We start from the raw sequence: 16,942 nt of genomic DNA, 5'->3' as shown, positions 1-16,942 counted from the left end.
CAAAACAAGAGATTGGGGTCATCAAGATTTTGCACGGATTTTTTAGGAATTTTCAAATTTTCAGATGGGAGGTTCCAGATAAGGTCAAAAACTACATACTCAGATCTTCACCAAACTTTGCAGGGATACATTGGATGTCAAGACACGTGGAAAAAACGTACAAAACAAGAGATTGGAGACATCAAGATTTTGGTCGAATTTTTTAAGAATTTTCAAATTTTCAGATGGGAGGTTCCAGATAAGGTCAAAAACTACATACTCAGATCTTCACCAAACTTTGCAGGGATACATTGGATGTCAAGACACGTGGAAAAAACGTACAAAACAAGAGATAGGAGACATCAAGATTTTGGACGAATTTTTTAACAATTTTCAAATTTTCAGAAAGGATGTTCCAGATAAGGTCAAAAACGACATACTCAGATCTTCACCAAACTTTGCAGGGATACATTGGATATCAAGACACGTGGAAAAAACGTACAAAACAAGAGATTGGAGACATGAAGATTTTGGACGAATTTTTTAAGAATTTTCAAATTTTCAGATAGGAGGTTCCAGATAAGGTCAAAAACTACATACTCAGATCTTCACCAAACTTTGCAGGGATACATTGGATGTCAAGACACGTGGAAAAAAACGTACAAAACAAGAGATTGGAGACATCAAGATTTTGGACGAATTTTTTAAGAATTTTCAAATTTTCAGATAGGAGGTTCCAGATGAGGTCAAAAACTACATACTCAGATCTTCACCAAACTTTGCATGGATACATTGGATGTCAAGACACGTGGAAAAAACGTACAAAACAAGAGATTGGAGACATCAAGATTTTGGACGAATTTTTTAAGAATTCTCAAATTTTCAGAAAGGAGGTTCCATATAAGGTCAAAAACTACATACTCAGATCTTCACCAAACATTGCAGGAATACATTGGATGTCAAGACACGTGGAAAAAACGTACAAAACAAGAGATTGGGGTCATCAAGATTTTGCACGGATTTTTTAGGAATTTTCAAATTTTCAGATGGGAGGTTCCAGATAAGGTCAAAAACTACATACTCAGATCTTCACCAAACTTTGCAGGGATACATTGGATGTCAAGACACGTGGAAAAAACATACAAAACATAGGATTCGGAACATCAAGATTTTGGTCGAATTTTTTAAGAATTTTCAAATTTTCAGATAGGAGGTTCCATATAAGGTCAAAAACTACATACTCAGATCTTCACCAAACTTTGCATGGATACATTATGTGTCAAGACACGTGGAAAAAACGTACAAAACAAAAGATTGGAGACATCAAGATTTTGGTCGAATTTTTTAAGAATTTTCAAATTTTCAGATGGGAGGTTCCAGATAAGGTCAAAAACTACATACTCAGATCTTCACCAAACTTTGCAGGGATACATTGGATGTCAAGACACGTGGAAAAAACGTACAAAAAAGAGATTGGAGACATCAAGATTTTGGACGAATTTTTTAACAATTTTCAAATTTTCAGATGGGAGGTTCAATATAAGGTCAAAAACTACATACTCAGATCTTCACCAAACTTTGCATGGATACATTGGATGTCAAGACACGTGGAAAAAACGTACAAAACAAGAGATTGGGGTCATCAAGATTTTGCACGGATTTTTTAGGAATTTTCAAATTTTCAGATGGGAGGTTCCAGATAAGGTCAAAAACTACATACTCAGATCTTCACCAAACTTTGCAGGGATACATTGGATGTCAAGACACGTGGAAAAAACGTACAAAACAAGAGATTGGAGACATCAAGATTTTGGTCGAATTTTTTAAGAATTTTCAAATTTTCAGATGGGAGGTTCCAGATAAGGTCAAAAACTACATACTCAGATCTTCACCAAACTTTGCAGGGATACATTGGATGTCAAGACACGTGGAAAAAACGTACAAAACAAGAGATAGGAGACATCAAGATTTTGGACGAATTTTTTAACAATTTTCAAATTTTCAGAAAGGATGTTCCAGATAAGGTCAAAAACGACATACTCAGATCTTCACCAAACTTTGCAGGGATACATTGGATATCAAGACACGTGGAAAAAACGTACAAAACAAGAGATTGGAGACATGAAGATTTTGGACGAATTTTTTAAGAATTTTCAAATTTTCAGATAGGAGGTTCCAGATAAGGTCAAAAACTACATACTCAGATCTTCACCAAACTTTGCAGGGATACATTGGATGTCAAGACACGTGGAAAAAAACGTACAAAACAAGAGATTGGAGACATCAAGATTTTGGACGAATTTTTTAAGAATTTTCAAATTTTCAGATAGGAGGTTCCAGATGAGGTCAAAAACTACATACTCAGATCTTCACCAAACTTTGCAGGGATACATTGGATGTCAAGACACGTGGAAAAAACGTACAAAACAAGAGATTGGAGACATCAAGATTTTGGACGAATTTTTTAAGAATTTTCAAATTTTCAGATAGGAGGTTCCATATAAGGTCAAAAACTACATACTCAGATCTTCACCAAACTTTGCATGGATACATTATGTGTCAAGACACGTGGAAAAAAGGTACAAAACAAGAGATTGGAGACATCAAGATTTTGGTCGAATTTTTTAAGAATTTTCAAATTTTCAGATGGGAGGTTCCAGATAAGGTCAAAAACTACATACTCAGATCTTCACCAAACTTTGCAGGGATACATTGGATGTCAAGACACGTGGAAAAAACGTACAAAACAAGAGATAGGAGACATCAAGATTTTGGACGAATTTTTTAACAATTTTCAAATTTTCAGAAAGGATGTTCCAGATAAGGTCCAAACCGACATACTCAGATCTTCACCAAACTTTGCAGGGATACATTGGATATCAAGACACGTGGAAAAAACGTACAAAACAAGAGATTGGAGACATCAAGATTTTGGACGAATTTTTTAAGAATTTTCAAATTTTCAGATAGGAGGTTCCAGATAAGGTCAAAAACTACATACTCAGATCTTCACCAAACTTTGCAGGGATACATTGGATGTCAAGACACGTGGAAAAAAACGTACAAAACAAGAGATTGGAGACATCAAGATTTTGGACGAATTTTTTAAGAATTTTCAAATTTTCAGATAGGAGGTTCCAGATGAGGTCAAAAACTACATACTCAGATCTTCACCAAACTTTGCAGGAATACTTTGCATGTCAAGACACGTGGAAAAAACGTACAAAACAAGAGATCGGAGACATCAAGATTTTCGACGAATTTTTTAAGAATTTTCAAATTTTCAGATGGGAGGTTCCAGATAAGGTCAAAAACGACATACTCAGATCTTCACCAAACTTTGCAGGGATCCATTGGAGGTCGAGACACGTGGAAAAAACGTACAAAACAAGAGATTGGAGACATCAAGATTTTGGACGAATTTTTTAAGAATTTTCAAATTTTCAGATAGGAGGTTCCATATAAGGTCAAAAACTACATACTCAGATCTTCACCAAACTTTGCAGGGATACATTGGATGTCAAGACACGTGGAAAAAACGTACAAAACAAGAGATTGGAGACATCAAGATTTTCGACGAATTTTTTAAGAATTTTCAAATTTTCAGAAAGGATGTTCCAGATAAGGTCAAAAACGACATACTCAGATCTTCACCAAACTTTGCAGGAATACATTGGAGGTCGAGACACGTGGAAAAAACGTACAAAACAAGAGATTGGAGACATCAAGATTTTGGACGAATTTTTGAAGAATTTTCAAATTTTCTGATAGGAGGTCCCAGATAAGGTCAAAAACTACATACTCAGATCTCCACCAAACATTGCAGGGATACATTGGATGTCAAGACACGTGGAAAAAACGTACAAAACAAGAGATTGGAGACATCAAGATTTTCGACGAATTTTTTAAGAATTTTCAAATTTTCAGAAAGGATGTTCCAGATAAGGTCAAAAACGACATACTCAGATCTTCACCAAACTTTGCAGGGATCCATTGGAGGTCGAGACACGTGGAAAAAACGTACAAAACAAGAGATTGGAGACATCAAGATTTTCGACGAATTTTTGAAGAATTTTGAAATTTTCAGATGGGAGGTTCCAGATAAGGTCAAAAACTACATACTCAGATCTTCACCAAACTTTGCAGGGATACATTGGATGTCAAGACACGTGGAAAAAACGTACAAAAAAGAGATTCGAGACATCAAGATTTTGGACGAATTTTTTAACAATTTTCAAATTTTCAGAAAGGATGTTCCAGATAAGGTCAAAAACGACATACTCAGATCTTCACCAAACTTTGCATGGATACATTGGATGTCAAGACACGTGGAAAAAACGTACAAAACAAGAGATTGGGGTCATCAAGATTTTGCACGGATTTTTTAGGAATTTTCAAATTTTCAGATGGGAGGTTCCAGATAAGGTCAAAAACTACATACTCAGATCTTCACCAAACTTTGCAGGGATACATTGGATGTCAAGACACGTGGAAAAAACGTACAAAACAAGAGATTGGAGACATCAAGATTTTGGACGAATTTTTTAAGAATTTTCAAATTTTCAGATAGGAGGTTCCATATAAGGTCAAAAACTACATACTCAGATCTTCACCAAACTTTGCATGGATACATTATGTGTCAAGACACGTGGAAAAAACGTACAAAACAAAAGATTGGAGACATCAAGATTTTGGTCGAATTTTTTAAGAATTTTCAAATTTTCAGATGGGAGGTTCCAGATAAGGTCAAAAACTACATACTCAGATCTTCACCAAACTTTGCAGGGATACATTGGATGTCAAGACACGTGGAAAAAAACGTACAAAACAAGAGATTGGAGACATCAAGATTTTGGACGAATTTTTTAAGAATTTTCAAATTTTCAGATAGGAGGTTCCAGATGAGGTCAAAAACTACATACTCAGATCTTCACCAAACTTTGCAGGAATACTTTGCATGTCAAGACACGTGGAAAAAACGTACAAAACAAGAGATCGGAGACATCAAGATTTTCGACGAATTTTTTAAGAATTTTCAAATTTTCAGATGGGAGGTTCCAGATAAGGTCAAAAACGACATACTCAGATCTTCACCAAACTTTGCAGGGATCCATTGGAGGTCGAGACACGTGGAAAAAACGTACAAAACAAGAGATTGGAGACATCAAGATTTTGGACGAATTTTTTAAGAATTTTCAAATTTTCAGATAGGAGGTTCCATATAAGGTCAAAAACTACATACTCAGATCTTCACCAAACTTTGCAGGGATACATTGGATGTCAAGACACGTGGAAAAAACGTACAAAACAAGAGATTGGAGACATCAAGATTTTCGACGAATTTTTTAAGAATTTTCAAATTTTCAGAAAGGATGTTCCAGATAAGGTCAAAAACGACATACTCAGATCTTCACCAAACTTTGCAGGGATACATTGGAGGTCGAGACACGTGGAAAAAACGTACAAAACAAGAGATTGGAGACATCAAGATTTTGGACGAATTTTTGAAGAATTTTCAAATTTTCTGATAGGAGGTCCCAGATAAGGTCAAAAACTACATACTCAGATCTCCACCAAACATTGCAGGGATACATTGGATGTCAAGACACGTGGAAAAAACGTACAAAACAAGAGATTGGAGACATCAAGATTTTGGTCGAATTTTTTAAGAATTTTCAAATTTTCAGAAAGGATGTTCCAGATAAGGTCAAAAACGACATACTCAGATCTTCACCAAACTTTGCAGGGATCCATTGGAGGTCGAGACACGTGGAAAAAACGTACAAAACAAGAGATTGGAGACATCAAGATTTTCGACGAATTTTTGAAGAATTTTGAAATTTTCAGATGGGAGGTTCCAGATAAGGTCAAAAACGACATACTCAGATCTTCACCAAACTTTGCAGGGATACATTGGAGGTCGAGACACGTGGAAAAAACGTACAAAACAAGAGATTGGAGACATCAAGATTTTGGACGAATTTTTGAAGAATTTTCAAATTTTCTGATAGGAGGTCCCAGATAAGGTCAAAAACTACATACTCAGATCTCCACCAAACATTGCAGGGATACATTGGATGTCAAGACACGTGGAAAAAACGTACAAAACAAGAGATTGGAGACATCAAGATTTTGGTCGAATTTTTTAAGAATTTTCAAATTTTCAGAAAGGATGTTCCAGATAAGGTCAAAAACGACATACTCAGATCTTCACCAAACTTTGCAGGGATCCATTGGAGGTCGAGACACGTGGAAAAAACGTACAAAACAAGAGATTGGAGACATCAAGATTTTCGACGAATTTTTGAAGAATTTTGAAATTTTCAGATGGGAGGTTCCAGATAAGGTCAAAAACTACATACTCAGATCTTCACCAAACTTTGCAGGGATACATTGGATGTCAAGACACGTGGAAAAAACGTACAAAACAAGAGATTGGAGACATCAAGATTTTGGTCGAATTTTTTAAGAATTTTCAAATTTTCAGATGGGAGGTTCCAGATAAGGTCAAAAACTACATACTCAGATCTTCACCAAACTTTGCAGGGATCCATTGGAGGTCGAGACACGTGGAAAAAACGTACAAAACAAGAGATTGGAGACATCAAGATTTTCGACGAATTTTTGAAGAATTTTCAAATTTTCAGATGGGAGGTTCCAGATAAGGTCAAAAACTACTTACTCAGATCTTCACCAAACTTTGCAGGGATACATTGGATGTCAAGACACGTGGAAAAAACGTACAAAACAAGAGATTGGAGACATCAAGATTTTGGTCGAATTTTTTAAGAATTTTCAAATTTTCAGATGGGAGGTTCCAGATAAGGTCAAAAACTACATACTCAGATCTTCACCAAACTTTGCAGGGATACATTGGATGTCAAGACACGTGGAAAAAACGTACAAAACAAGAGATAGGAGACATCAAGATTTTGGACGAATTTTTTAACAATTTTCAAATTTTCAGAAAGGATGTTCCAGATAAGGTCAAAAACGACATACTCAGATCTTCACCAAACTTTGCAGGGATACATTGGATATCAAGACACGTGGAAAAAACGTACAAAACAAGAGATTGGAGACATGAAGATTTTGGACGAATTTTTTAAGAATTTTCAAATTTTCAGATAGGAGGTTCCAGATAAGGTCAAAAACTACATACTCAGATCTTCACCAAACTTTGCAGGGATACATTGGATGTCAAGACACGTGGAAAAAAACGTACAAAACAAGAGATTGGAGACATCAAGATTTTGGACGAATTTTTTAAGAATTTTCAAATTTTCAGATAGGAGGTTCCAGATGAGGTCAAAAACTACATACTCAGATCTTCACCAAACTTTGCATGGATACATTGGATGTCAAGACACGTGGAAAAAACGTACAAAACAAGAGATTGGAGACATCAAGATTTTGGACGAATTTTTTAAGAATTCTCAAATTTTCAGAAAGGAGGTTCCATATAAGGTCAAAAACTACATACTCAGATCTTCACCAAACATTGCAGGAATACATTGGATGTCAAGACACGTGGAAAAAACGTACAAAACAAGAGATTGGGGTCATCAAGATTTTGCACGGATTTTTTAGGAATTTTCAAATTTTCAGATGGGAGGTTCCAGATAAGGTCAAAAACTACATACTCAGATCTTCACCAAACTTTGCAGGGATACATTGGATGTCAAGACACGTGGAAAAAACGTACAAAACAAGAGATTGGAGACATCAAGATTTTGGACGAATTTTTTAAGAATTTTCAAATTTTCAGATAGGAGGTTCCATATAAGGTCAAAAACTACATACTCAGATCTTCACCAAACTTTGCATGGATACATTATGTGTCAAGACACGTGGAAAAAAGGTACAAAACAAGAGATTGGAGACATCAAGATTTTGGTCGAATTTTTTAAGAATTTTCAAATTTTCAGATGGGAGGTTCCAGATAAGGTCAAAAACTACATACTCAGATCTTCACCAAACTTTGCAGGGATACATTGGATGTCAAGACACGTGGAAAAAACGTACAAAACAAGAGATAGGAGACATCAAGATTTTGGACGAATTTTTTAACAATTTTCAAATTTTCAGAAAGGATGTTCCAGATAAGGTCCAAACCGACATACTCAGATCTTCACCAAACTTTGCAGGGATACATTGGATATCAAGACACGTGGAAAAAACGTACAAAACAAGAGATTGGAGACATCAAGATTTTGGACGAATTTTTTAAGAATTTTCAAATTTTCAGATAGGAGGTTCCAGATAAGGTCAAAAACTACATACTCAGATCTTCACCAAACTTTGCAGGGATACATTGGATGTCAAGACACGTGGAAAAAAACGTACAAAACAAGAGATTGGAGACATCAAGATTTTGGACGAATTTTTTAAGAATTTTCAAATTTTCAGATAGGAGGTTCCAGATGAGGTCAAAAACTACATACTCAGATCTTCACCAAACTTTGCAGGAATACTTTGCATGTCAAGACACGTGGAAAAAACGTACAAAACAAGAGATCGGAGACATCAAGATTTTCGACGAATTTTTTAAGAATTTTCAAATTTTCAGATGGGAGGTTCCAGATAAGGTCAAAAACGACATACTCAGATCTTCACCAAACTTTGCAGGGATCCATTGGAGGTCGAGACACGTGGAAAAAACGTACAAAACAAGAGATTGGAGACATCAAGATTTTGGACGAATTTTTTAAGAATTTTCAAATTTTCAGATAGGAGGTTCCATATAAGGTCAAAAACTACATACTCAGATCTTCACCAAACTTTGCAGGGATACATTGGATGTCAAGACACGTGGAAAAAACGTACAAAACAAGAGATTGGAGACATCAAGATTTTCGACGAATTTTTTAAGAATTTTCAAATTTTCAGAAAGGATGTTCCAGATAAGGTCAAAAACGACATACTCAGATCTTCACCAAACTTTGCAGGAATACATTGGAGGTCGAGACACGTGGAAAAAACGTACAAAACAAGAGATTGGAGACATCAAGATTTTGGACGAATTTTTGAAGAATTTTCAAATTTTCTGATAGGAGGTCCCAGATAAGGTCAAAAACTACATACTCAGATCTCCACCAAACATTGCAGGGATACATTGGATGTCAAGACACGTGGAAAAAACGTACAAAACAAGAGATTGGAGACATCAAGATTTTCGACGAATTTTTTAAGAATTTTCAAATTTTCAGAAAGGATGTTCCAGATAAGGTCAAAAACGACATACTCAGATCTTCACCAAACTTTGCAGGGATCCATTGGAGGTCGAGACACGTGGAAAAAACGTACAAAACAAGAGATTGGAGACATCAAGATTTTCGACGAATTTTTGAAGAATTTTGAAATTTTCAGATGGGAGGTTCCAGATAAGGTCAAAAACTACATACTCAGATCTTCACCAAACTTTGCAGGGATACATTGGATGTCAAGACACGTGGAAAAAACGTACAAAAAAGAGATTCGAGACATCAAGATTTTGGACGAATTTTTTAACAATTTTCAAATTTTCAGAAAGGATGTTCCAGATAAGGTCAAAAACGACATACTCAGATCTTCACCAAACTTTGCATGGATACATTGGATGTCAAGACACGTGGAAAAAACGTACAAAACAAGAGATTGGGGTCATCAAGATTTTGCACGGATTTTTTAGGAATTTTCAAATTTTCAGATGGGAGGTTCCAGATAAGGTCAAAAACTACATACTCAGATCTTCACCAAACTTTGCAGGGATACATTGGATGTCAAGACACGTGGAAAAAACGTACAAAACAAGAGATTGGAGACATCAAGATTTTGGACGAATTTTTTAAGAATTTTCAAATTTTCAGATAGGAGGTTCCATATAAGGTCAAAAACTACATACTCAGATCTTCACCAAACTTTGCATGGATACATTATGTGTCAAGACACGTGGAAAAAACGTACAAAACAAAAGATTGGAGACATCAAGATTTTGGTCGAATTTTTTAAGAATTTTCAAATTTTCAGATGGGAGGTTCCAGATAAGGTCAAAAACTACATACTCAGATCTTCACCAAACTTTGCAGGGATACATTGGATGTCAAGACACGTGGAAAAAAACGTACAAAACAAGAGATTGGAGACATCAAGATTTTGGACGAATTTTTTAAGAATTTTCAAATTTTCAGATAGGAGGTTCCAGATGAGGTCAAAAACTACATACTCAGATCTTCACCAAACTTTGCAGGAATACTTTGCATGTCAAGACACGTGGAAAAAACGTACAAAACAAGAGATCGGAGACATCAAGATTTTCGACGAATTTTTTAAGAATTTTCAAATTTTCAGATGGGAGGTTCCAGATAAGGTCAAAAACGACATACTCAGATCTTCACCAAACTTTGCAGGGATCCATTGGAGGTCGAGACACGTGGAAAAAACGTACAAAACAAGAGATTGGAGACATCAAGATTTTGGACGAATTTTTTAAGAATTTTCAAATTTTCAGATAGGAGGTTCCATATAAGGTCAAAAACTACATACTCAGATCTTCACCAAACTTTGCAGGGATACATTGGATGTCAAGACACGTGGAAAAAACGTACAAAACAAGAGATTGGAGACATCAAGATTTTCGACGAATTTTTTAAGAATTTTCAAATTTTCAGAAAGGATGTTCCAGATAAGGTCAAAAACGACATACTCAGATCTTCACCAAACTTTGCAGGGATACATTGGAGGTCGAGACACGTGGAAAAAACGTACAAAACAAGAGATTGGAGACATCAAGATTTTGGACGAATTTTTGAAGAATTTTCAAATTTTCTGATAGGAGGTCCCAGATAAGGTCAAAAACTACATACTCAGATCTCCACCAAACATTGCAGGGATACATTGGATGTCAAGACACGTGGAAAAAACGTACAAAACAAGAGATTGGAGACATCAAGATTTTGGTCGAATTTTTTAAGAATTTTCAAATTTTCAGAAAGGATGTTCCAGATAAGGTCAAAAACGACATACTCAGATCTTCACCAAACTTTGCAGGGATCCATTGGAGGTCGAGACACGTGGAAAAAACGTACAAAACAAGAGATTGGAGACATCAAGATTTTCGACGAATTTTTGAAGAATTTTGAAATTTTCAGATGGGAGGTTCCAGATAAGGTCAAAAACTACATACTCAGATCTTCACCAAACTTTGCATGGATACATTGGATGTCAAGACACGTGGAAAAAACGTACAAAACAAGAGATTGGGGTCATCAAGATTTTGCACGGATTTTTTAGGAATTTTCAAATTTTCAGATGGGAGGTTCCAGATAAGGTCAAAAACTACATACTCAGATCTTCACCAAACTTTGCAGGGATACATTGGATGTCAAGACACGTGGAAAAAACGTACAAAACAAGAGATTGGAGACATCAAGATTTTGGACGAATTTTTTAAGAATTTTCAAATTTTCAGATAGGAGGTTCCATATAAGGTCAAAAACTACATACTCAGATCTTCACCAAACTTTGCATGGATACATTATGTGTCAAGACACGTGGAAAAAACGTACAAAACAAAAGATTGGAGACATCAAGATTTTGGTCGAATTTTTTAAGAATTTTCAAATTTTCAGATGGGAGGTTCCAGATAAGGTCAAAAACTACATACTCAGATCTTCACCAAACTTTGCAGGGATACATTGGATGTCAAGACACGTGGAAAAAAACGTACAAAACAAGAGATTGGAGACATCAAGATTTTGGACGAATTTTTTAAGAATTTTCAAATTTTCAGATAGGAGGTTCCAGATGAGGTCAAAAACTACATACTCAGATCTTCACCAAACTTTGCAGGAATACTTTGCATGTCAAGACACGTGGAAAAAACGTACAAAACAAGAGATCGGAGACATCAAGATTTTCGACGAATTTTTTAAGAATTTTCAAATTTTCAGATGGGAGGTTCCAGATAAGGTCAAAAACGACATACTCAGATCTTCACCAAACTTTGCAGGGATCCATTGGAGGTCGAGACACGTGGAAAAAACGTACAAAACAAGAGATTGGAGACATCAAGATTTTGGACGAATTTTTTAAGAATTTTCAAATTTTCAGATAGGAGGTTCCATATAAGGTCAAAAACTACATACTCAGATCTTCACCAAACTTTGCAGGGATACATTGGATGTCAAGACACGTGGAAAAAACGTACAAAACAAGAGATTGGAGACATCAAGATTTTCGACGAATTTTTTAAGAATTTTCAAATTTTCAGAAAGGATGTTCCAGATAAGGTCAAAAACGACATACTCAGATCTTCACCAAACTTTGCAGGGATACATTGGAGGTCGAGACACGTGGAAAAAACGTACAAAACAAGAGATTGGAGACATCAAGATTTTGGACGAATTTTTGAAGAATTTTCAAATTTTCTGATAGGAGGTCCCAGATAAGGTCAAAAACTACATACTCAGATCTCCACCAAACATTGCAGGGATACATTGGATGTCAAGACACGTGGAAAAAACGTACAAAACAAGAGATTGGAGACATCAAGATTTTCGACGAATTTTTTAAGAATTTTCAAATTTTCAGAAAGGATGTTCCAGATAAGGTCAAAAACGACATACTCAGATCTTCACCAAACTTTGCAGGGATCCATTGGAGGTGGAGACACGTGGAAAAAACGTACAAAACAAGAGATTGGAGACATCAAGATTTTCGACGAATTTTTGAAGAATTTTGAAATTTTCAGATGGGAGGTTCCAGATAAGGTCAAAAACTACATACTCAGATCTTCACCAAACTTTGCAGGGATACATTGGATGTCAAGACACGTGGAAAAAACGTACAAAAAAGAGATTGGAGACATCAAGATTTTGGACGAATTTTTTAACAATTTTCAAATTTTGAGAAAGGATGTTCCAGATAAGGTCAAAAACGACATACTCAGATCTTCACCAAACTTTGCATGGATACATTGGATGTCAAGACACGTGGAAAAAACGTACAAAACAAGAGATTGGGGTCATCAAGATTTTGCACGGATTTTTTAGGAATTTTCAAATTTTCAGATGGGAGGTTCCAGATAAGGTCAAAAACTACATACTCAGATCTTCACCAAACTTTGCAGGGATACATTGGATGTCAAGACACGTGGAAAAAACGTACAAAACAAGAGATTGGAGACATCAAGATTTTGGACGAATTTTTTAAGAATTTTCAAATTTTCAGATAGGAGGTTCCATATAAGGTCAAAAACTACATACTCAGATCTTCACCAAACTTTGCATGGATACATTATGTGTCAAGACACGTGGAAAAAACGTACAAAACAAAAGATTGGAGACATCAAGATTTTGGTCGAATTTTTTAAGAATTTTCAAATTTTCAGATGGGAGGTTCCAGATAAGGTCAAAAACTACATACTCAGATCTTCACCAAACTTTGCAGGGATACATTGGATGTCAAGACACGTGGAAAAAACGTACAAAAAAGAGATTGGAGACATCAAGATTTTGGACGAATTTTTTAACAATTTTCAAATTTTCAGAAAGGATGTTCCAGATAAGGTCAAAAACGACATACTCAGATCTTCACCAAACTTTGCAGGGATACATTGGATATCAAGACACGTGGAAAAAACGTACAAAACAAGAGATTGGAGACATCAAGATTTTCGACGAATTTTTTAAGAATTTTCAAATTTTCAGATAGGAGGTTCCAGATAAGGTCAAAAACTACATACTCAGATCTTCACCAAACGTTGCAGGGATACTTTGCATGTCAAGACACGTGGAAAAAACGTACAAAACAAAAGATTGGAGACATCAAGATTTTCGACGAATTTTTTAAGAATTTTCAAATTTTCAGATGGGAGGTTCCAGATAAGGTCAAAGACGACATACTCAGATCTTCACCAAACTTTGCATGGATACATTGGATGTCAAGACACGTGGAAAAAACGTACAAAACAAGAGATTGGAGACATCAAGATTTTGGACGAATTTTTTAAGAATTCTCAAATTTTCAGAAAGGAGGTTCCAAATAAGGTCAAAAACTACATACTCAGATCTTCACCAAACTTTGCAGGGATACTTTGGATGTCAAGACACGTGGAAAAAACGTACAAAACAAGAGATTGGGGTCATCAAGATTTTGGACGAATTTTTTAAGAATTTTCAAATTTTCAGATGGGAGGTTCAATATAAGGTCAAAAACTACATACTCAGATCTTCACCAAACTTTGCATCGATACATTGGATGTCAAGACACGTGGAAAAAACATACAAAACATAGGATTCGGAACATCAAGATTTTGGTCGAATTTTTTAAGAATTTTCAAATTTTCAGATAGGAGGTTCCATATAAGGTCAAAAACTACATACTCAGATCTTCACCAAACATTGCAGGAATACATTGGATGTCAAGACACGTGGAAAAAACGTACAAAACAAGAGATTGGGGTCATCAAGATTTTGCACGGATTTTTTAGGAATTTTCAAATTTTCAGATGGGAGGTTCCAGATAAGGTCAAAAACTACATACTCAGATCTTCACCAAACTTTGCAGGGATACATTGGATGTCAAGACACGTGGAAAAAACGTACAAAACAAGAGATTGGAGACATCAAGATTTTGGACGAATTTTTTAAGAATTTTCAAATTTTCAGATAGGAGGTTCCATATAAGGTCAAAAACTACATACTCAGATCTTCACCAAACTTTGCATGGATACATTATGTGTCAAGACACGTGGAAAAAACGTACAAAACAAAAGATTGGAGACATCAAGATTTTGGTCGAATTTTTTAAGAATTTTCAAATTTTCAGATGGGAGGTTCCAGATAAGGTCAAAAACTACATACTCAGATCTTCACCAAACTTTGCAGGGATACATTGGATGTCAAGACACGTGGAAAAAACGTACAAAAAAGAGATTGGAGACATCAAGATTTTGGACGAATTTTTTAACAATTTTCAAATTTTCAGATGGGAGGTTCAATATAAGGTCAAAAACTACATACTCAGATCTTCACCAAACTTTGCATGGATACATTGGATGTCAAGACACGTGGAAAAAACATACAAAACATAGGATTCGGAACATCAAGATTTTGGTCGAATTTTTTAAGAATTTTCAAATTTTCAGATAGGAGGTTCCATATAAGGTCAAAAACTACATACTCAGATCTTCACCAAACATTGCAGGAATACATTGGATGTCAAGACACGTGGAAAAAACGTACAAAACAAGAGATTGGAGACATCAAAATTTTGGACGAATTTTTTAACAATTTTCAAATTTTCAGAAAGGATGTTCCAGATAAGGTCAAAAACGACATACTCAGATCTTCACCAAACTTTGCATGGATACATTGGATGTCAAGACACGTGGAAAAAACGTACAAAACAAGAGATTGGGGTCATCAAGATTTTGCACGGATTTTTTAGGAATTTTCAAATTTTCAGATGGGAGGTTCCAGATAAGGTCAAAAACTACATACTCAGATCTTCACCAAACTTTGCAGGGATACATTGGATGTCAAGACACGTGGAAAAAACGTACAAAACAAGAGATTGGAGACATCAAGATTTTGGTCGAATTTTTTAAGAATTTTCAAATTTTCAGATGGGAGGTTCCAGATAAGGTCAAAAACTACATACTCAGATCTTCACCAAACTTTGCAGGGATACATTGGATGTCAAGACACGTGGAAAAAACGTACAAAACAAGAGATAGGAGACATCAAGATTTTGGACGAATTTTTTAACAATTTTCAAATTTTCAGAAAGGATGTTCCAGATAAGGTCAAAAACGACATACTCAGATCTTCACCAAACTTTGCAGGGATACATTGGATATCAAGACACGTGGAAAAAACGTACAAAACAAGAGATTGGAGACATGAAGATTTTGGACGAATTTTTTAAGAATTTTCAAATTTTCAGATAGGAGGTTCCAGATAAGGTCAAAAACTACATACTCAGATCTTCACCAAACTTTGCAGGGATACATTGGATGTCAAGACACGTGGAAAAAAACGTACAAAACAAGAGATTGGAGACATCAAGATTTTGGACGAATTTTTTAAGAATTTTCAAATTTTCAGATAGGAGGTTCCAGATGAGGTCAAAAACTACATACTCAGATCTTCACCAAACTTTGCAGGAATACTTTGCATGTCAAGACACGTGGAAAAAACGTACAAAACAAGAGATCGGAGACATCAAGATTTTCGACGAATTTTTTAAGAATTTTCAAATTTTCAGATGGGAGGTTCCAGATAAGGTCAAAAACGACATACTCAGATCTTCACCAAACTTTGCAGGGATCCATTGGAGGTCGAGACACGTGGAAAAAACGTACAAAACAAGAGATTGGAGACATCAAGATTTTGGACGAATTTTTTAAGAATTTTCAAATTTTCAGATAGGAGGTTCCATATAAGGTCAAAAACTACATACTCAGATCTTCACCAAACTTTGCAGGGATACATTGGATGTCAAGACACGTGGAAAAAACGTACAAAACAAGAGATTGGAGACATCAAGATTTTCGACGAATTTTTTAAGAATTTTCAAATTTTCAGAAAGGATGTTCCAGATAAGGTCAAAAACGACATACTCAGATCTTCACCAAACTTTGCAGGGATACATTGGAGGTCGAGACACGTGGAAAAAACGTACAAAACAAGAGATTGGAGACATCAAGATTTTGGACGAATTTTTGAAGAATTTTCAAATTTTCTGATAGGAGGTCCCAGATAAGGTCAAAAACTACATACTCAGATCTCCACCAAACATTGCAGGGATACATTGGATGTCAAGACACGTGGAAAAAACGTACAAAACAAGAGATTGGAGACATCAAGATTTTCGACGAATTTTTTAAGAATTTTCAAATTTTCAGAAAGGATGTTCCAGATAAGGTCAAAAACGACATACTCAGATCTTCACCAAACTTTGCAGGGATCCATTGGAGGTC

This window comes from Lepisma saccharinum, chromosome 24 (genome assembly GCF_977018435.1).
Source record: "Lepisma saccharinum chromosome 24, izLepSacc3.1, whole genome shotgun sequence".
In the NCBI taxonomy this organism is placed as follows: domain Eukaryota; kingdom Metazoa; phylum Arthropoda; class Insecta; order Zygentoma; family Lepismatidae; genus Lepisma; species Lepisma saccharinum.
Note: the sequence above shows the minus strand (reverse complement) of the source record.